Source organism: Protopterus annectens, chromosome 15.part0 (assembly GCF_019279795.1).
Source record: "Protopterus annectens isolate FY-2018-M chromosome 15.part0, PAN1.0, whole genome shotgun sequence".
Taxonomy (NCBI): Eukaryota; Metazoa; Chordata; order Ceratodontiformes; family Protopteridae; genus Protopterus; species Protopterus annectens.
Window position 1 is genome coordinate 672,787,161 of NC_056749.1, and position 19,463 is coordinate 672,806,623.

A 19,463-nucleotide genomic window follows, 5' to 3' on the forward strand; every position below is an offset into this window, starting at 1 on the left:
CTAAATGCTACTCCCAGGTTCCACCCCTCATAGGTTCATAGGTGTGTACTAGGCTAATGGTCCTGGAGCCTTTACAAGCCTAGCACATAGGATTACCCTGACATCGTGCCACACAAGCTTAGTTTCCAGTGCCTCTGTCGAGCAGAGCCACTGGCATGATCCCCAGGGTGAATTTTCTATTTCCCATCCACTCATCAAGATTTGGGGCCAGTGAGGTGCTCTGTTTGACATGTATGGGAAGTCTATTCCATAGCATGGGCAGTCTCTGGGTTATGAACCTGTCCCTCCAGCATGTTCTGTTGATTGAGGTAATGAGGTTGAGGTCTTTGGAGCATGTGGTGCGGAGGGATTGGGATTTTTTAGATGTAGCATTTCTAACAGAGCTGGGTCTGACTGACTTTGTTAAGTCAAGCAGAGATCGTCTCTAAGTAGGCAATATGAGACAGAGAATAGTTGAAGTTTTTTTGAGTCTGTCTATATAGGACAAGTGTTTAAGGCCCAGGATCCTCTTTGTGAGGTACTTCTGCAGCCTCGCCAGTTGTTGCAGGTGTTTAGTGAGGTACATGCTAAATGGGGCGTTGTACTCAATGATTGGCCTAATGAAGAAGAGTAGAGGGAGATAATGACCTCTTTCTTCCTGGATGCAAAACCCTTGGTAATGAGATGTGCAACATAGAAGGACTTTCTGACCACAGTGACAGTGTGGTGGTCAAAAGAGAGGTTTCTGTTCCCAGATCTTTTATAATGCCTTCTGTGTTCATTGGGCTACCATCAATGTGGTAGTTCATGGGAATTGGGTTTTTCCCCAAAGGGGATAATGACACATTTTTTGGCATTGCGCTTAAGGCCATGGTTCTTATACCAGTTGTTGGTCTCAGTGAGGCCTTTCTGTAGGATGTCAACATCACTTGTGGAGTTAATAATGGTAACCAACTTGCAATCATCTGCAAACTTTGTCAGACAGAGTCCCTTCGTGTTGGCCTGGACTTCAGAGAAGTAGATACCAAACAGGAGAGGACCCAGGACCGAACTCTGTGGGACTCCACTCGTGACTAGTCGGCAGTCTGATTTGGTGTCCACTACTTTCACAGTGTGGGTTCTATCTGTGAGCCAGTTTGCAACCCACCTAATGATATAGGGGTTGATGCTTAGCTTAGTGAGTTTTTCTATGATTCCTCAATAGGGAATTGTATCAAAGGCCTTGGCCAGATCAAAGTAGGCTGTATGAACCACCTTGCCTTCATCCACAGCTCTGGTAACTGACTCAGAGAAGATGACCAAGTTGAGTAGGCATGATCTACCCTTTACAAAACCAGACTGTGTGGGATACAGAGTATGGAGAATTCCTATATCCTTGTTTATTAGGTCCATGGTGATGCGTTCCATAGCTTTACATATCAGACTTGTCAGGCTAATGGGGTGATAGTTCCCAGGGTCTGTAGTAGCTCCTCCTTTGTGGAGAGGGATGACTATAACAGTTCACCATTTGGTAGGGACAAAGCCTGAGGTAAGGCTGTGACTGAACAGGGCACACAGGTGAGGTGCCAGTTCACTCTGTAGTTCCTGTATAACACAGCCAGGGATATTGTCATGTCCCATAGAAGCTGTATTCTTGGCCTTGGACAGTGCTGTTTTAACTTGTGCAGCAGTAATACTAGGTGCCTGGCAATCTACTGGTATTGTGATTGGTCTTTTGGGGGGAGGTGTAAAGTTGGCACTGAATCTGTCGGAAAGTATATTGGCAATATCTGTTGGCTCAGTATAGGACGTACCATTGTGCAGTAGCTCAGAGCAAATCAGGGTAATGCCGTGAAGGTTCTTTACATAACTATAGAAGGCCTTGTGGTTGTCTTTACTATCTACTGCAATTCTGTTTTCATAGCTAGCTTTAGAGGATTTGATGAGGGATCTCAACTTTTTGTTGATGCTGATAAGGGAGTTTTTCCAGTCTTGGGACTTCACCTTATTCCGCATCAGTTTTCTCCTTCTGTTGTAGATTTTGTTTATAGCAGGGGACCACCAGATTGCCTTCCTTTTTTTTGGAGGAGAGCATTTTGGTTCTATTAAGTATGGTGAGATCCATTCATTTGTGTACATATTCGTACAGTGCATTGATGTGTGATTTGGCGGTCATGCAACTATTCTCCATTTGCATGGGTGCCATGAAGTTAGCCACCTCTTTTCTTAAGAGCCCAAAGTTAGCTTTGGAGAAGTTTTTCATGGTGGTTACCTTTGCAGAGGGGGGGGGGGATTTCCAAGGTGATTAGTTTGTAGACTAATCTAACCAGGGAGGAGTTGACTATTGATGTAGAGCAACGGTCTCCCATGTTAGTAATGACCAGGTCAATGATGTTGCTACCTCTAGTGGAGGTAAGAACAAGCTGGTCGAGGGCACTGGAATTAATGAATTCCAGGAAATGTTGGGCAAGTGTATTGGTACACAAGTAGTTTTCCCAGTTAATGGAGGGTTAGTTGAATTCGCCCAGTATGAGTGTTAGGTTGGACCCTAATATTCTCCAGGGTTCATAGGAACATGGAGTGAGTGTCTTGGGACATGGTTGGGGACCTATAACAGGCTACGGCCTAAATTGCTGTCTTACCCAATGTTAGCTGCACCTGAAATATCTCTGATGCGTTATGCTGGGCTACCAGTCTGGAGGTATGCGCATCCTTTATGGATATGGAAACACCACCGCCTTTGGAGCTTCAGTCCAAGTTCTGGGGCCGAAAGGCATGGAATTAGTTATAGCCTGGTAGTGCAGGGGTGCTTTCTGCTGCCTTGAACCAGGTCTCTGTTACAGCACAAATCTGGATGTTCTGCATTTTAAGGCATGCTTTGAGTGAGTGCATTTTAAGACTTAGACTTCTAGCGTTGAGCAGCAGATTGCATTTGTTTGTAGCTGTTACGGTATTAATTTGGTCTTTGGAACACTGCCTAAAAAGGCAATATTGGGGTGGCAAGAGCCTTAGACAGTATCCGGAAGCCCAGGGGTGACAGATGCAGGCCATCTCTGGCAAAGCATCAAGGTCTGCCTGTCCATGTCATCCCAGGCAGACAAATACTGGATCCCCTTAGAATGACACCAAAAACTTAACCAATTGTTGAAATCAATCATTTTCTGCTTGTACTGTGGTATCATTCTGGGTGATGGTAGGATGCTTCTCAGGGCTAGGGTCATACCCACCTGGGCTACATAATCCGAGAGTTCCTCCCATGTCTCTTTTCATGTAGTCCAGGGAGGTATGTCTCGGGTCATTTACACCCACATGTACAGAGTCATATTTGTACTTGTTGTTGAGGGACCTGAATACGTGCGTTATATGGCGGATCCTGGCACCAGACAGGCAGCTGACTGTTACTTTCTCCTTATTCAGCCTAGTGAGTGGGACATCAGTGTGCATCTCTGTCGAGTCACCTATGACTAGTGTGCTGGGCATGTTGTTTTGCCTTAGGTGCTTTGGTTGAGTGGCACACTGTTTAGGAGAGTTATGTGTATTGTGATTAGTGTTGTGTTGTGTTGTTGTGGTCGAGTGCATTTTTGCCTTGGAGGTCTCTGCTGTTTGGGTAGATTTTTATTGACTGCCTCCACAAAGGTGGGTGTGTGGTTTGTGTTTTTATGTGAAGGCAGTGCTGGTGTGTGTTCTGGAAGGCTATGTGTTCCATGTGGTGTGGTGCAAGTGTTGACCTTCTCCTCTTGACCAGCTATTCTGGTTTTAGCTGGAGAGTGCATGGCTTCCAGTTTGGATATATAAGTGCATCTCTCACATGTCTGAGTGCTGGGAGGTAAGAAGAGAGGGTTGTCTGTGTACATGAGTCAGTTGCTACATTGCCTCAGGATGCCCAAGTTCACCAGGTTAATAGGCAAAAGCACAGGGAGCTGAACAATTTCCAGTATAGAGAAATAAAAACAAGTATAAAATGTATGTTATGTGTCTGAATAGAATGTTGTCATTCCTTTTTTAATGTCATTCAAATGCATGTATAGTCTTCTCTGGAACAAAGGTTCAGTTTTGCCCACATAAAACACTCCACAATGAGAACAAATAGCAATGTATGCTAAACTTTTGAAAGGACAATTACCATATGAAGGTGTAATTGTAGGCCAAGCATCACAAGATATCTTTATCATTTTATCCTCAAGTATGATAACACATTGGTTACAAGTGCCACATTTCTTTGTCCCCTTATGACTACTGTTCATCCCTTCTACAGTTGTCTTTTTCAACAAATGTTTTATATTGTTACATTTTTTAAATACAAAAATGGAACTATCACCCAATTTACTAAATAATCCTGGGTTTCCTCTAAGAATGCTCAAATTCTTAATAACAGTGTTCTTAACTTTCATCAACCGACAATTATATTCTGTCACAAAACCTCTGCTGTGACTAGTAGAACATTTAAGCCTGTCCTTATCATTTTTAAGAATCTTTTGTTCCTAATTAATTTGTTGTGCAGTAATGGAGTATATTTCTTCCCCCAGACAAACATGACCTCGTCACTAATTTTTTGTAAAAATTCATTAGGGTTTCTTCTTTTGGTGAACAAGATATTATCTCTTTCAAAAAATCTCATATTTTGAAGCCATCCTGGCTGCCCTCACAAGCTGGCCTTTTACCAAACTTTTCTTAAAATGGAGTGGATGGCAACTACTGTAGCGCAAATAAGATTTGGCAAAAGTAGTTTTACAGAAAATACTAGAAATAAATCCCTTGGGTGTTAATATTATTTCAGCATTAGGAAATTCCCCCATTGTGATGAAAATGATGCGTATGCCTCAAAGAATTGGTAGTCCTACCCAAATCAATACATAAAAACAATTTCTCTATTGTGTCTTGCTATATACTGAAACTTGTCCTCCAAAAACTGGATGTAAAGTTTTAAAAATTGGCAAATTCAGAAGCCCAAACACATCTTTTTTCCCAGGTGTACATAACCATGCTGGCAAAGGTGGGAGCACATGCCTCCATCGCCACCTCCATCATCATCCCATCTGCACCACCATCACCACCCCCTTAATCTGCTTGAGGAACTCTCCTTCAAAAACTAAAATTGTTGTACAGTACTAGTTCTATAAGTTCCGATAGAAATTGTACATCTTTTGCACACAAGAAGGAAATGCTTAATAGTGCCTCACTAAACTCCAATCCCTCTTAATTGGAAATGCAAAAACACAAATGTATCACTTCAGTTGTGATTAAGATTGTACATTCACCATGAAGGTTAGGATTTAGCTTTTCTAGAAAATCCCAAGAGTCCTTCAAAAGGTATGCATTGTTTGTATAAAATACCTTTAAGCATCTGTCATCAAAAGTGGCTAGGGGGTATGTCTTGGAGCCCTGGGTAGCCACTATGGGTCTGAATGGTGGATCACTTATGTCTTTGTAAGCCTTTGGGATTCTAAATATCGTAGGAGTAACTTGGTGGGGATTGATATAATGTAGGCTGTTTGGGCCCTTGCATCAAATTATCGTATAAATATAGATCAATATGGTGGTAAAATATATTTATCTCATTACGTGAAATGGGCAGATACTTGTCTGAGATTAGTATAGAATGCATTTTACTTATATAATACATAGTATTCATAAGGACCACCCCCCATCTGGTTTTGTTATCCTAATACTTTGGTTTATTCACTAAAGATTTTAAAAGCGTATTCTCATCCAGAGTCAAATTGTTTTCAAAAAGACACTTGGGTTTTTCTATATACAGTTAGTGAAAATTATTTTCACACACTTTATCAAAACTTTGAATTAATGTATGGGGGGGGTGACATGTATATACTTTTTTTTCACAAAACTACTAGTGCCTCCCTGTGGTTGATGGGAGTCGTGATTATCTCTGAACTGCCAAGCTAAATTTCATTTTCTTGTAAAAATGTTGTAGCTCAATTAATAACTCAGCATAGGTCTTTAGGGCATCTTGTAGGTACATCTATTTCCAAAACAATAATTAAAACTATTAAACTCTTTTCTAGTTACTAAAATAACATTGAAATGTTGTACTGTGGGACTTTCCTTCCCCATTTATTTCCCCCGTTTCTTCTTCCTCTTCCCCTGCTGTTCCTTTTCCCTTTCTTGTTGTATCTCACCCCAGGTGGAAAGCATTCTCCTGAGGGTGATCATTCACCCAGTTCACCAGCTTTTTGGACAGGTGTAATGGGGGTAATTCTAAAGGGTCACAGATGAAGGAAGATTCATGAATATTTGAGCAATTAGCTCCCTCGGTATTGGTACTGATGTTGTCATTCTTTGATCTGTTCTGTATTATTTAACCTTTTATTACTTGCTTACCCTTTCCTTTTGCTCTCCTTATCAGTGGGATAAGCTGTCATAGATTTATATTCCTTGTCATCCCTTAACAGTTTTTTTTTTACTTTTACATGACTTAACTGCACAAGTCTTGCCAACCCTCTGAAAAGTATCTAAGAAAGCTTTTTTTCATGCCCTTCAAACAATAAATCATTCAAAAAATTGTTATATAAGCAATTGATTTTGCTTTCAACTTACACATAATTTGTTTTCTTTAATAAGCACCTGCATTAATTCCAATTCCTACTTTATCAAACATCATGGTTAATTCTGTATGTAATTCTGTGTTGAAATCTATGCCGTTGGGAAACTTGTGCAGTCTAAGATCCCAAGGGACATGCCTACGTTTAATGGATTCCAATAAAAATGCACTGTCCAGCTCTAATGTCTGCAATATGGTCATTTCACTTAAAGCAATTCAAATTGTGTAGGAAGAGACAAGGGAGCATCCATTCCCCCTCTTTGTGTCAACAAAAGAAAAGAGGTTTGAAAAGCCATTGTTCCAAAAGCACACAACCTCTTGCTAATATTAGATTGTTCAAAGAGTTATTGTAATTAGTTGAACCATGACCATCAATTTTCGAACTCCCAGGGCCTAAAGAATCATGTCCTGCATTGGATATATAACGTAATCATTAATGACAGTCGGTTGAAGAGTGGGAAAATAATTTCCTTACTTGTACATGGTCATCTACTGTCCACTTTACCTGAATCAAACACTAATCGACTGTTGTTCTGGCAGTCCACAGAGTGAGCCAACATCACAGTCAGAAACCATAGGTCCAAAATCCAATCATTGTGAAATGTATTCACTCAAGCTTATTTAAGAGTTTTCAGTATAGTGAAGTTGTGTCTATAAGCATTGCTCCTGAGAATATTCCACTGATCATCATCAAGAACTCAGTAGCATAATCACATTAGTTGGTTTTCACAAAGACCTTGTGAAATAATTGAGGGAAGTCCTGCATTCTCACTGTTTTTGCAATTGTGCATAAACATTCCACCTCAGATCCTGTATTCCTACATAACAGCTTTACGCTAGCCTACCTTATTGTTTCCTTCTAAATCTCTTTAGTTTTGTTTAATGTTTACTTTTCCTCTGATTTCATACTTAATTATTTCTCTGCCTCCTTCCCCCCTTTCCTTCCTTCCTCTCCATCCACCTAAGCTCCTTTTCTGGCTAATTATTTCAACATAAGGAATTGTATTTCTGTTTGATCCCTTCTCTGGGACATAGGGTTGCAAAATGTTGAGTTCTGTGAAAACTCTACTTTGTCATTAGTGGTCAGTTTTGTGTATATTGATCCTGTGATTTATTTGCATGTGTATCCTATCTACCATTACTAAATTGTTTAACTGTATATATATATATATATGCATAGTATTGTTACTGTTTAGTAATACATACATAACGTAGCATTGTTACTGTCTAGTAATATGTATGTGCTTAGTATTGTTACTGTCTAGTAAAACATACATATATAACTTGGCATTGTTACTGTGTAATAATACTTATGTGCTTAGTATTGTTATTGTCTAGTAATACATGCATAACTTAGCATTGTTACTGTGTAGTAATACATATGTGTTTAGTATTGTTACTATCTAGTAATGCATACATAATATACAGTTGTTACTATCTAGTAATATGTATGTGCTTAGTAGTGTTACTGTCCAGTAATATATACATAACTTAGTATTGTTACTGTCTAGTAATACATATGTGCAGTATTGTTAATGTGTAGCATTCTACTGTTTCTGTTGTTTTACTGACATCCATCAGAGAATATTGGCTACTTTTATTATTGTGTAGAGTTCTGATACTGACCCATGTTGTGCCTTAACAGGACCTTGTACCAGTGTACTAACCCAGAGAACAAATGTAAAATAAATAGATAGTAAATCTTATTATTGTATAGGGTATTAGTGACCGTATGCATAACAGTGAAATTGATGAATCTTGGCCTGAACCCTTGTTGAACATTTGTTAAGAGGCTGTACATGTTCAGATAGTCAGTGAGTTGCTTGTATATTCATTTTTAATTGTTTTCGTTAGTGGACATGGTTACTGTTTGTCCTATAAACCTGACTGGTTTTGGTTTGGGTACATTTGCTATTTTTTATTTGAGCATGATTAAAGGAAGGAATAGAACCTGGAGTTTTTGAGACACTGTTGATATTTGCATCTGGTTTACTTATGCATGTCTTTCAGTTTTAGGAACACAGAGTGGAGTATGGCTACAGATTCAGATTTAATTTCACATTTTGAGCATTTGAGTTTTGCAGTCAGTTATTTGTCAAGTTAAGTCTCTTAAAAATGTTTAAATGAAGTTGGGAGAATGCATCATAATGATCTGTTTACTTTGGAGGAACATGGGCTCAGATTTTTTTTTAGAATTGTTTCTTTTCTTAGATTAAAGTAATTTTGGTACAAAGTTTAATTTTGCATTTTTGAAGTTCCATTTTGATCATGCTTTACCTGTTTAAGAAAACTTTTTATTTTTGTAGTGAGCCAAAGGTGTGTATACCCCTTTTTCATCTATGTCTTGCTGGGAATAATGAATTCTGTATGGCAAATAGCTGATTTGTAAACATACCAAAGCCCTTTCTACATCAGTGTTATTGTACAGATGTGAACAATCTATCCTTTCAATGTAGGAAGATAGTATTGATTCCAAATTTTCTGAGAAGGCTCACCTTCTGACATAAAAGTGTAGAAAAACTTTTAATGACCTGCTCGAGAGGACAGGACAGTGGTCACTTATTTTGTTTGCTAGGAGGGATAAGCCTGTACACTGCTGTCATATTATGGTAAGTATTAGGTAAATGGTTGTATGAAGGTTATCATTTTTATTTAGTCTGATAGAAATACTGATCAGTTGTGTGAAACCTTTTGTGTATATGTCTGTTTAATTATGGGCTTTCAAGACTTCGTGCATTTAAGCTGAAGTCCCCTAACTTAATGTTTTTTTTTTTTGTGTGTGTATGTGCGGATAGTATGTCTTGCTGGATTTATTCACAGAATATGAGGTTAGAGGGCAGTGAGAGTAAGTGGATTGTGCTGTATAGGGGCTGGTGTATGCATCGAGTTTTAGATGTACCACTAACTAATTTATGACATCATCTCTTATGTCATTACTCTTGTGACATCCCCATGCTGGGACAGTAATCAAGGAGCCTAAATCCTCACCACTGACACTGAAGAGGTTGGAATACAAATGGCTACACTCAGTATTTCCAGATGCAGACCTCTCTGCATTAAGGGCAATTTCCCTTAAGAGCACACCGGGAACATCCTCATCCCAGGGTTTGGATGTCTCTATCTCCCTCCAGGTCCCCAATAAGACTCCCCACTGGTACACAGCTATAGGGTAGATCCTCAGCCAAGTGTCCAAGCCAAGACCTCCAGCACCCTGCCTGTAAGCCCAGTGCTTTGTGTCCCTGCTCCAAGTAGCTCACACACACACACACACACACACACACACACACACACACACACACACACACACACACACACACACACACACACACACACTCACACCTGGGAAAGGTTGACTTAGATTACCTGCTCTACCAACTTTGCCCAGAGTATAACATAGTTACCACCACCACCAGAGACTCCACAATCAGCTACTCTAAGGCCCTTAACAAAGGGTATCCAATTATGCTGTGTAATGTTAATACTAATACAAATGGTAGTAGTTGACCAAGATGACTAGGCCTTCTGGAGTGGCCCACACAGTGTCACCAAATAAATATAAGCACTCTTAAAGGTTAAATACTTTCTACAAGGACCAGTCACAACAAAAGTTTAAAATATATTTAATAATAAATAAAAGAACAAGAAAATACTGAATATGTATTTACAGTACACCAGAGTTCAAATCACAGGGAATATTGAAAGGAACATTGATGCATAGACTCATACAAATAAAGAAAAACAATCTGTAAACCAAGATCACTATATTCCTGACTGAATCTAGAAGAATTACTACTCCCTAATGACTTACTTGATAGAGCAAGGCACAATGAAATACATGAGCAGTATTTCTAGTCAGGTTTCCGAAAACAGAATACTCCCTCCTCAGAAATTACTCCCTGTAAAATATAATATCCAAGATGGCTTGCAGAATGACCTCATCTGGTCACCTGACTCTAGGCTCTCACAATATTCTTCTCTGAAGCTGAGACAGGAATTTAGCACTGATAGCTACAATACACATATAAATGTTTATGGCAGTGCCTGGGGCTTCCCCTCCTTTTACTGATCTAATGAACAAAGACTTCTTCCAGATCCATCATCTCTGGTCCTATTCAGCATTGTGAGGTACCATGTTAATGGTTTAACAGCTCATTTACATTTCCCTTATTTTTCTTAAAGTAAGCTAACTGGTTAACCTTTGCTGTCCCAGTGTCCTCTATTAAAACATATACATTTAATTTGGGTACAATAATAAATGTACATTTCTATTCATTCCAGAAGGGTGCACTGTTGATACATTTTAACACAAGCACAACCTCACAAATACATTTTCAGCACACGCATCTGTACAAATCAGTTTGATATACAAATGACATTTAATTATTTACAAAATTCCAGCTAGTTGTGCTTGCACAAGTCATACATCCACTGTCCTACTTTTCCTAGCATGGCTGGTAGTACTTCTATCATCACAACTCTTATTGATGGTTCTGATGAAAAATGATTTCTTTTTTGTGACCTACCCTCTTGCCAAAATTTTATCTACAAGAAGTGCATAACTGTCTAGAATTAAAGTAGACAGGCAATAATCATCCTTTAGCCAAGATAATGTAATACCTAATGTGTTAAGCCATGCAAGGTATAATGGTATTAAAAGTTTATAGTATTTAACTCGCAGGCTTTCAATGTTTTCCTGAGCTATTTTAGGTAATCTGTTACAAAGTACAGCTAGAAAGTAATAGGATGGATAGATAGGTACAGGGTTTAGCTTAATGGCTTCTGGCCTTAGAAGTTGTAACTACAGTATGTACATTCATGTAAGGTGTTGTGTTATGGTGATATACACTGACAGATTGTTTTGTAGTAATGATACCGAAATCACAATTGTTTGGGTGTAAGAAATATTCTTCTAGATAGCATGTCAAGAATATTAGTGGGCACCTGGGTTAACTAAGGTAGGGAATGTGTTAGAAATTTTATCACTGGAGGCTGTAGTATTTTAGGGGGGAATGATGTGATAAAGCTGTCACAAGGGTGGAGAGAAGAATTATTGTAAGTAGGGATGGAAGGTGGTTTAGGAACATTTTTTAAATGGTATGTATTGATGTTCTCTAGTTGATGACTGTGTGCTTGAGTTGTCTATAGAACAAATTGGTTAACACTGCACAAAGCAGACTTTCAAGATGACTGCACGCTGAGTAAAAGCTTTATTTCACCTATCCCAGTGTAAAAACATAAACTCAGAAAACAGAGCCAGTGAATTTGTCTTTTTAGGTAAAATTCAGCTACTGGCTAGTAAGTGTACTACCTGGATGCCAGCAAATAAGACCTTTAGAGAACCTGGAAGAAAGTCAACCACAAAAGGTGAGAGGAAATTGCTGGCTTGAAAGAATTATGCAGCTTTTCAGCAAAAAGCAATTCAAACTCCAGCTTTGGTGCAAAACATGACATCCAGTAATTCAGAGGAAATAAGTCAAGTGTGCTCAGAGATTATTAAAATAAATGAAACAATGAAGAAGTATACTGAATGGAGGACGCTTTATACAGATATTCAGATGCTGATAAAAGTGTAAAAATCAGAGGTCAAAATGAAGAAAAGGCAGGATAAGTATGACACTGCTCAAGAAAAGATATTTCAAAAATGGTATAATCAGAGTACAGAGCACATAGGGAAAACCTGTGATTTTCTGCTGTACCAGAGAAAGTGGAGGTAGCAGACTGTATTCATTTTATGAAAGCAAAAATAAGCATCTGGACTGGTATTCCACAGCAGGAGTTGTTAATTGCAAGGGGACATCATGTGTATGTTCCAAAGTTGGCCATGATAAATCAGCCAAGACCTCTAATAGTAAAAATGCAATTCTACCAGCAGAAAGATTTGATTCTGACAAAAATGTGGCAGAAGGACAAAGTACCAAAAGTTGGAGACAGTGGGACAAAGTACTAAAAGTTGGAGACAGTAGTGTGTTTGTGGAAAACAATTAATCATTGTACACCAGACAGAAGAGAAGTAAACGTATTCCAGAAATCAGGGAATGTTGAGAGGCAGGCATGAGATTCAAGCTACTGTTTTCAGCTATCGTCAGAATATTTTTTCCTGGAGTATCAAAATCCTTTTTGATGCAAAACATACTAAAGAGAAAATACAAAAGTCTGTCAAACAAAAAGTGAGCTATCAAACAGAATAGGACTCTGCTTTTTATTATTCTGATAATAAAGCTCACAGAGAACATTTGCCAGAAAAAACTTTTTCAATGTTCCAAAGGAAAATGCTTGAGAAACAGATAAAAGCAGAGGAGTTGACTAGAAGAACCAGGAGTACATCGGAAATGAACCAGAGACTGGAGATGAGAGATGGAGATCAACAGGAAGAAAACCAGCAACTTGGAAATTAATGAATAAAAGTGGGATTACAAAGTATAAATCACATTTGTGGGATATGTCTGAAGAAAAACTGGGCATATTAAACGTTTTTTACTTTAAAAACTTGTAGGGGACTCCAAAACATATGCTCTACTTCATGTCATTAATGTTTGAAGAACATTTAGGAGATGGAGAAGAGGAAGGAAGGAGGTAACTAAGTAAAACAATTTTCATTAACAGTATTTTTTATAAAACGTGACATATACTGCATGTTACATAGTAAAGTATTTCAGTTATTTTTTGTGTGTCATAGGGATACTGAAGTAAATGTGCCCTTTTTTCTCTTTCTTTAATTTTAAGTAATGTAGGCACTGTTACGTAAAAAGAGAAGAAAGCTTGGACAAAAGCATATCTAAGATAATAGGCTATAATCTTCAGTTGTTGAGATGAGGGACAGGTTGAAAAGTATACAGATCATGATATAAGTAAAATTGATATGCTTTTTCCTTACTTTTCCAAAGGGGAATGACTAGATTAAGCCCCTTGGCTTGATCTAACAACACATTTTAAGTGGAAAGAAGTATAGGAGAGAATACTGAGTGTAAGGAAACACTTCCTTTAGCAAATGTTCACAATGCAACATGAGAAGCTTGTAGCCGAAGATAACTGTGTATCTGGAGCTGATGTTTCTATGGAGACAAGTTGATAAGAGGGCAATAAAAACAGAATACACTTTTCTTTTAATGGCTAAAAGATATTGTTTTCTGACAGCAATTAAGTTTTTTATATCCAGGAGAAGAATACAGATAAGACAAAAACAGACAACACTTAAGGTTATCCATGCTAAAATGAATTGTACAGCCTGTTCTGCTAACACTAATTATAGATCAGTTAAAGCCTGTGAGTGTAGCTGTCAATCTAATACAATTGTTCCTTTGCATTAAGTTAATAGGTTATGGGGATGTTCTTGGGGTGTGCTTTTTTGTTTTCTAAGATGTTACATAGGTTCAAATGGATATCACAAGAAATAAAACATCAACCCACCAAATATTAGTGTATGCATGTAACACAAAAGCAGAAACTAGACATAAAAAAGCTGTTATATATAGCAGGTGGAAATAATAACTTCTTACCATAATGGCAACACTTTCCATATCTTTGAATGTAAATTGCCTCACATGTATATAAAAAATAGAGTACTGAATTATATGAGGAAATACAGTGTGCAAACAGTTATGCTACAGTAGGCACATCTGGAAAGAAATGAGCATGTGAATTTCATAAAGAAAGAATTTCAGGATGGTTATTCAGCAGAATATCTGGCACAAAGGAAAGGGGGAGTACTAATATTAATTGCTAGGAGAGCTCCAGTAGTGATAGAAGAGGGAAAAAAGATAATGGTAGATTTGTAGTAGTAAGGGGCTACTGGCAAGGGAGGAGGATTATGCTGGCATGTATTTATATTCCAGCTAAAACTGTTACAACAGAGTTTAAGAAAATTCTGGGAGAAATAATCCGCTTTCAGCAGGGAAAATTACTTATAAGTGGGTACTAGAATTTGATTTGTAACAGTGAGGATATATCTGGGGCCTAGAAGGGAAAATAAAACAAAAGAGTACAGATTTTAGAAGACCTTTTTGAAAATATTTCTTATGGAAGATGTGAATTCAGTAGTAGGAGCTTGAAGAAAATTTAAATATTATTCCCTAATGTACAAAAACTGGGTATGCTAGACAGAAATTACATTTCACAGGAACATGAGCATCTAATTGAAAGTTTTGGTGTGTATCCAATAACTATTTCAGATCATGTGCCAATAATAACTACTAAAATAAAATTCCAGGTAATGAAATAAAAATGAGACACTGGTGCCTCCCCACCTATCTGTTAAACAGAGGAACTTGGAATGGGTAATGGAAGTTATTTGGGAGTTATTAGGGAAGACAGATATTTCTTCAGAAAATATAGCTAGGCAGTGAGATAAAATATAAATGGATTTTCAATATGGTAGAAATAAAAGAAAGAGAGATGTAGTTAAGTAACAGGAATTATTTAGAAGGACTAACAATGGTTAAAGTATTGCAGAATAAGGGAAATCTCACATAACAAGAGGAGGCAAAACCGCAGAGTGCTAAACAGAAAATAAGGAACTACTTAGATAATATGCATGAGATTAGAAAGATAGATGTTTTTATAATAACTCCAGAGCACACATGCTTTTAGCATACTGGCTCAGGCAAAAGAAAGTAGAAAGGGTTGTTGACAAGCTTAGGCAGCCTGTAACAAAAAAACTGACTAGAGATCCTGTAGATGTATTAGATATATATCAGACATTTTATGAAATTCTGTATAAAGGAGAGAAATGTAGAAATCAAGAAAAAGTACAAATGGAATTATTTATGGAAGAATTAAATATGCCAAGGTTAGAGGTAGATGACGCTCAATTATTAACAGGATAGGCGGAGATAAGATAAAAATGGTGAGGTATAAGCAATCTACAGGAAAACAGATGGCATTCCTGTGGAAGTTTATAAGCCAGGAGGTAAGAAAGTGATAAAGATCTGTAATGTTTTATTAAACAGTAATTTAAAAGGAGAAGAAGCACCAACATACTGAAGAAAGCTGTGGTGGCTATAATACCTAAAGATGATAAAGACCCATGCGATCCAGCTACATATAGACCTGTTTCATTTCTAAACTTAATTATAAAGTGTTTTCTCATTATTTTAGTCATTATAGACAAGGTGCTGCCAAAACTGATAGATATGGATCAATGTGTTTTTGTGGAGGGGAGGCAAACTTTTAACAACATTAACAGAGCATTGATGATCCAGAGGGAAGCAGAATGTAAGAAAATACCACTATTGTTGGTCGGTCTTGATCTTGATACAGAGAAAACATTCGGCAGAGTAAGCTGGGATTTTATGAATATGGAAGCAAAAAATTGGACCAGCAGACTGTGGCAAGAAAAAAAATGTTTAATATTAGATTCTAAAAACACAGGAGAAAAACAGACCGGTTTCGGCTTGATAAATCACATAGCCTTCATCAGTGTATAGATCCTGAATAAACCAACTCCTTATATAGTCCCTAATACAAACAACAAAATCATGTGACTGATTAAAGGTGCTCATTTAGTCCAGGTGCAAACAGATCCCCCAGCTTAATGATCCATTTTTTTTCTTTTTTGTATTAAGCATCTCATGCCAGCCTGTCTTGTTAGATCTAATGCCCAAAATTCGATCAATAATTGTAAAATTAAAAAAAGCATTTTTATGTACTGTAATGTGTTTATAAAGGGCATTGGTAATCTTTTGATGTTTTATATCACAAAAGTGCTCAGAAATCCTAAATTTAACCGGCTGCGCGGTTTGTCCAATGTAGAAGGCTGAACAATTACAGGTAGCTAAATAAATCACCCAATCTGTTTGGCAATTAGCAAAAAAAGAGATATTAAAAACCTGGCTAGTGTTTTTGCTACTGAAGCACTTGGTCTTCATGACCCTTGGACAGTAAGTACAATGACCACAAGGAAAGCACCCTACTACTGGATCCCCCAAGAGTGTAGTTTGCAAAGAATCTTTCTTGTGGCTAGGCCCATGTTTATAATGATTAAAATAAGAAGCCAAATTCCTACCCTTCCTGAAGGAAAAGTGGCATCTATTCTCTAACAGTTCAGAGAGCTTGGTGTCTGCCAACAGGATGTTCCAATGATGCTGGACACTGTCCATCAGTGTTCCAGTGTTCCTACCAAATGTGGTAACGACACGTATAGTGGATTCCCCATCGACGACCTTATCTTTATATTGAAGAAGACTTTCCCTGTCAATGATGTCCACCCTGTTCTTAGCCTGAAGGATGTATCCCACCTTATAGCCTTGATTCTTAAATCTAGTTGTAAGGTCATCTCTGAAATGCTGATATGTGCTATTGTTCAAGTATATACATTTAACTCTCAAAAATTGAGACTTGGAAATGTTTTTACAGATATGTGGAGGATGATAGCTGATGGCATGGAGAAGGGAATTATATTCAGGGTACTTACGGTAAACCTCAGCACTTAGAGTATTATCAAGGCCTCTGGTCACCAAAACATCCAAAAAGGTGATCCGATCCATATCATAATTTACCGTAAAGTGTATCCCTCACTTGTTCTCATTCAAATAACTAACAAAATCCCGTAGATAATCCGCATCCAATCTCCATACCATCCAGCAATCATCAAAATATTTTTCCAAATATCAATCTCCTCCAGAAATAGATTATGTGAGCTGCCATAAATTATTTGCTCTTCAATGTAGGCCATGAATAAATCGGCATAAATTGGAGCAAATGAAGCACCTATGGCCGTACCTTGAATCTGGAGGTAGCATTTCTCATGATAGAAAAAAAACATGCTTCATAAGTACAAGCTCTGCAAGACAAATAAGGAATGTATTGAAACCAGGTTAGTATAATTCAGATTTGTACAGCCAGTGTTCTAAGGCATCAATCCCAGCCCAATGCAGGATATTGGTATATAATGCTGTAACATCCAAAGTACAAAGTAACCAACCTGGCTCAAGCTGCATTTCAGAGATGACCTGGAGAAATTCTGTGGTGTCCCGTAACCAGGCCCGTAACCATTTAAGAAGTGGTTTAAGATATTTGGTTAGAAATTGGGAAAGGGGTTCCATTAAAGAACCTCTCCCTGAAACAATGGGCCTGCCAGGGGGGTTCTGGGGGTCTTTGTGAATCTTGGGAAGAAAATAAATAAATTGATTGCTGGGATCGGATAACATCAGGTGATGCATAGTGGTATCAGTAATGATACCCTCCTCCATGGCTAGAGATAAAAAATCATCAATTTGTTTTTTGAAGAGGGGGGTGGGTTTAAGTGTTAGATGTAAATAATATTGACCATCTGAGAGCTGCCTGGTCGCTTCAGTGTCATATTGTGTCAAATCCTGGACAACCACCGCCCCTCCCTTATCTGGCATCAATATAACCAATTGATGGTTCTTGGCTAATTTTAGAATAGCTTCCATTTCAATCTGAGAGACATTACTAGATCTAGCCCTGGTTTCCCTGGAGTGAAAATGCAAGTCCTTAAGGATAGAGTTTTGAAACATAAGGACATTGTGATGCATCGGTGGCATAAATATAGACCTATGATATCCGAATTCCTCCCGAGCATCCAAAGCGTCTCTTCCCTGAAAAAAATAACTTGAGATTAAGATTTCTACAAAATGCTGTAACATCATTTACAAAACTGTCTTCAGACACAAAAAAGCCAGGTATAAAAGACAATCCTTTATTCAAAATGCCAATCTCCAAAGAAGAAAGAGAACAAGATGAAATATTCAAAACATTTTGATTTAATGTTTCCGTACAAACATCTTTAGCAGCCCCTCCATATTGTCTACCTGATCTGTGTTTTCTACCCCCTCCTTTGTTTAAATCTAAAGGGGTACTGGAATTACTTCTCTTCAATGGTGGGGAGCCTGTGGGGCCCGATATATCGGCCTCAAAACCCGAAGATGAATCATCCCCCGAAGTATCAACACTAGACGTTGATACTTTGAGTATAGACCTAGGGCATTTTCTGTTAGAGGCATTTCTGTAGGGATGTGAGAATCTAACATGTTGATCCCTTTCTTTAGTAAATGGGTCCCCCCTATCATAATCTGCCAAATCTCAAAGGAATTTCTTTTTCTTTCTGTCCTTTAATTGTTATTCAAGGCCAATTAGATCCTATGTTTTTGAGACAAGAATTATATATGGGCTGACCCAGTCTGTTTTTCTCCTATGTGTTTTTAGAATCTAATATTAAACATTGTTTTTTTGCCACAGTCTGCTGGTCCAATTTTTTGCTTTGGATTACGTTTGGTTTGGGACCTTGCAGTTGCTGTACATGCAGAGATTTTTTCATAGTAGAATTTTATGAATAGGGTAATGGAAACATTTTCATTCCCTGACACAATAACAAGATTAATTAGGAGAATATATGAGGGATTGGAGGCAGAAATGTGTGTGTGTGTGTGTGTGTGTGTGTGTGTGTGTGTGTGTGTGTGTGTGTGTGTGTGTGTGTGTGTGTGTATGTGTGTGTGTGTGTGTGTGCACACATGCGTGTGTAGGGGTGTTCCTCTCTTACAAGTTCTATTTGAACAAAAGAAACAGGCAAGTATGTCCTGTTTTCCCTTTGTCATTTGTGTTCCATTTGGGACCACTGGCAAAGAAAATAAGGGACTCAGAGATACAAGGATATAATTGGTATGGTAATCAAGAAAAGCTGGCTTTATTTGCAGATATTATTTTGTACATGATAAAACCAGAAAAGGACATTTCAGTGCTGTGGAACAGTCTGAGACAGTTTCAAGTCTTTTGAGATTACAAAATTAATGAAGATAAAACAAAGGCAATGCTTGTAAACCATATACCCACACAAATTGGTTCAACAATATCTATATTTACGGGGGCATGATGATGATACGGCAGCTAAGGATATGTGGAAAGACACTAAAGAAAAGATAATATAAAAACTGAGAGACTGGAAGGTCTGTTTTATGGGTATGAATAGCAAAATACAAGCAGTGAACATGTT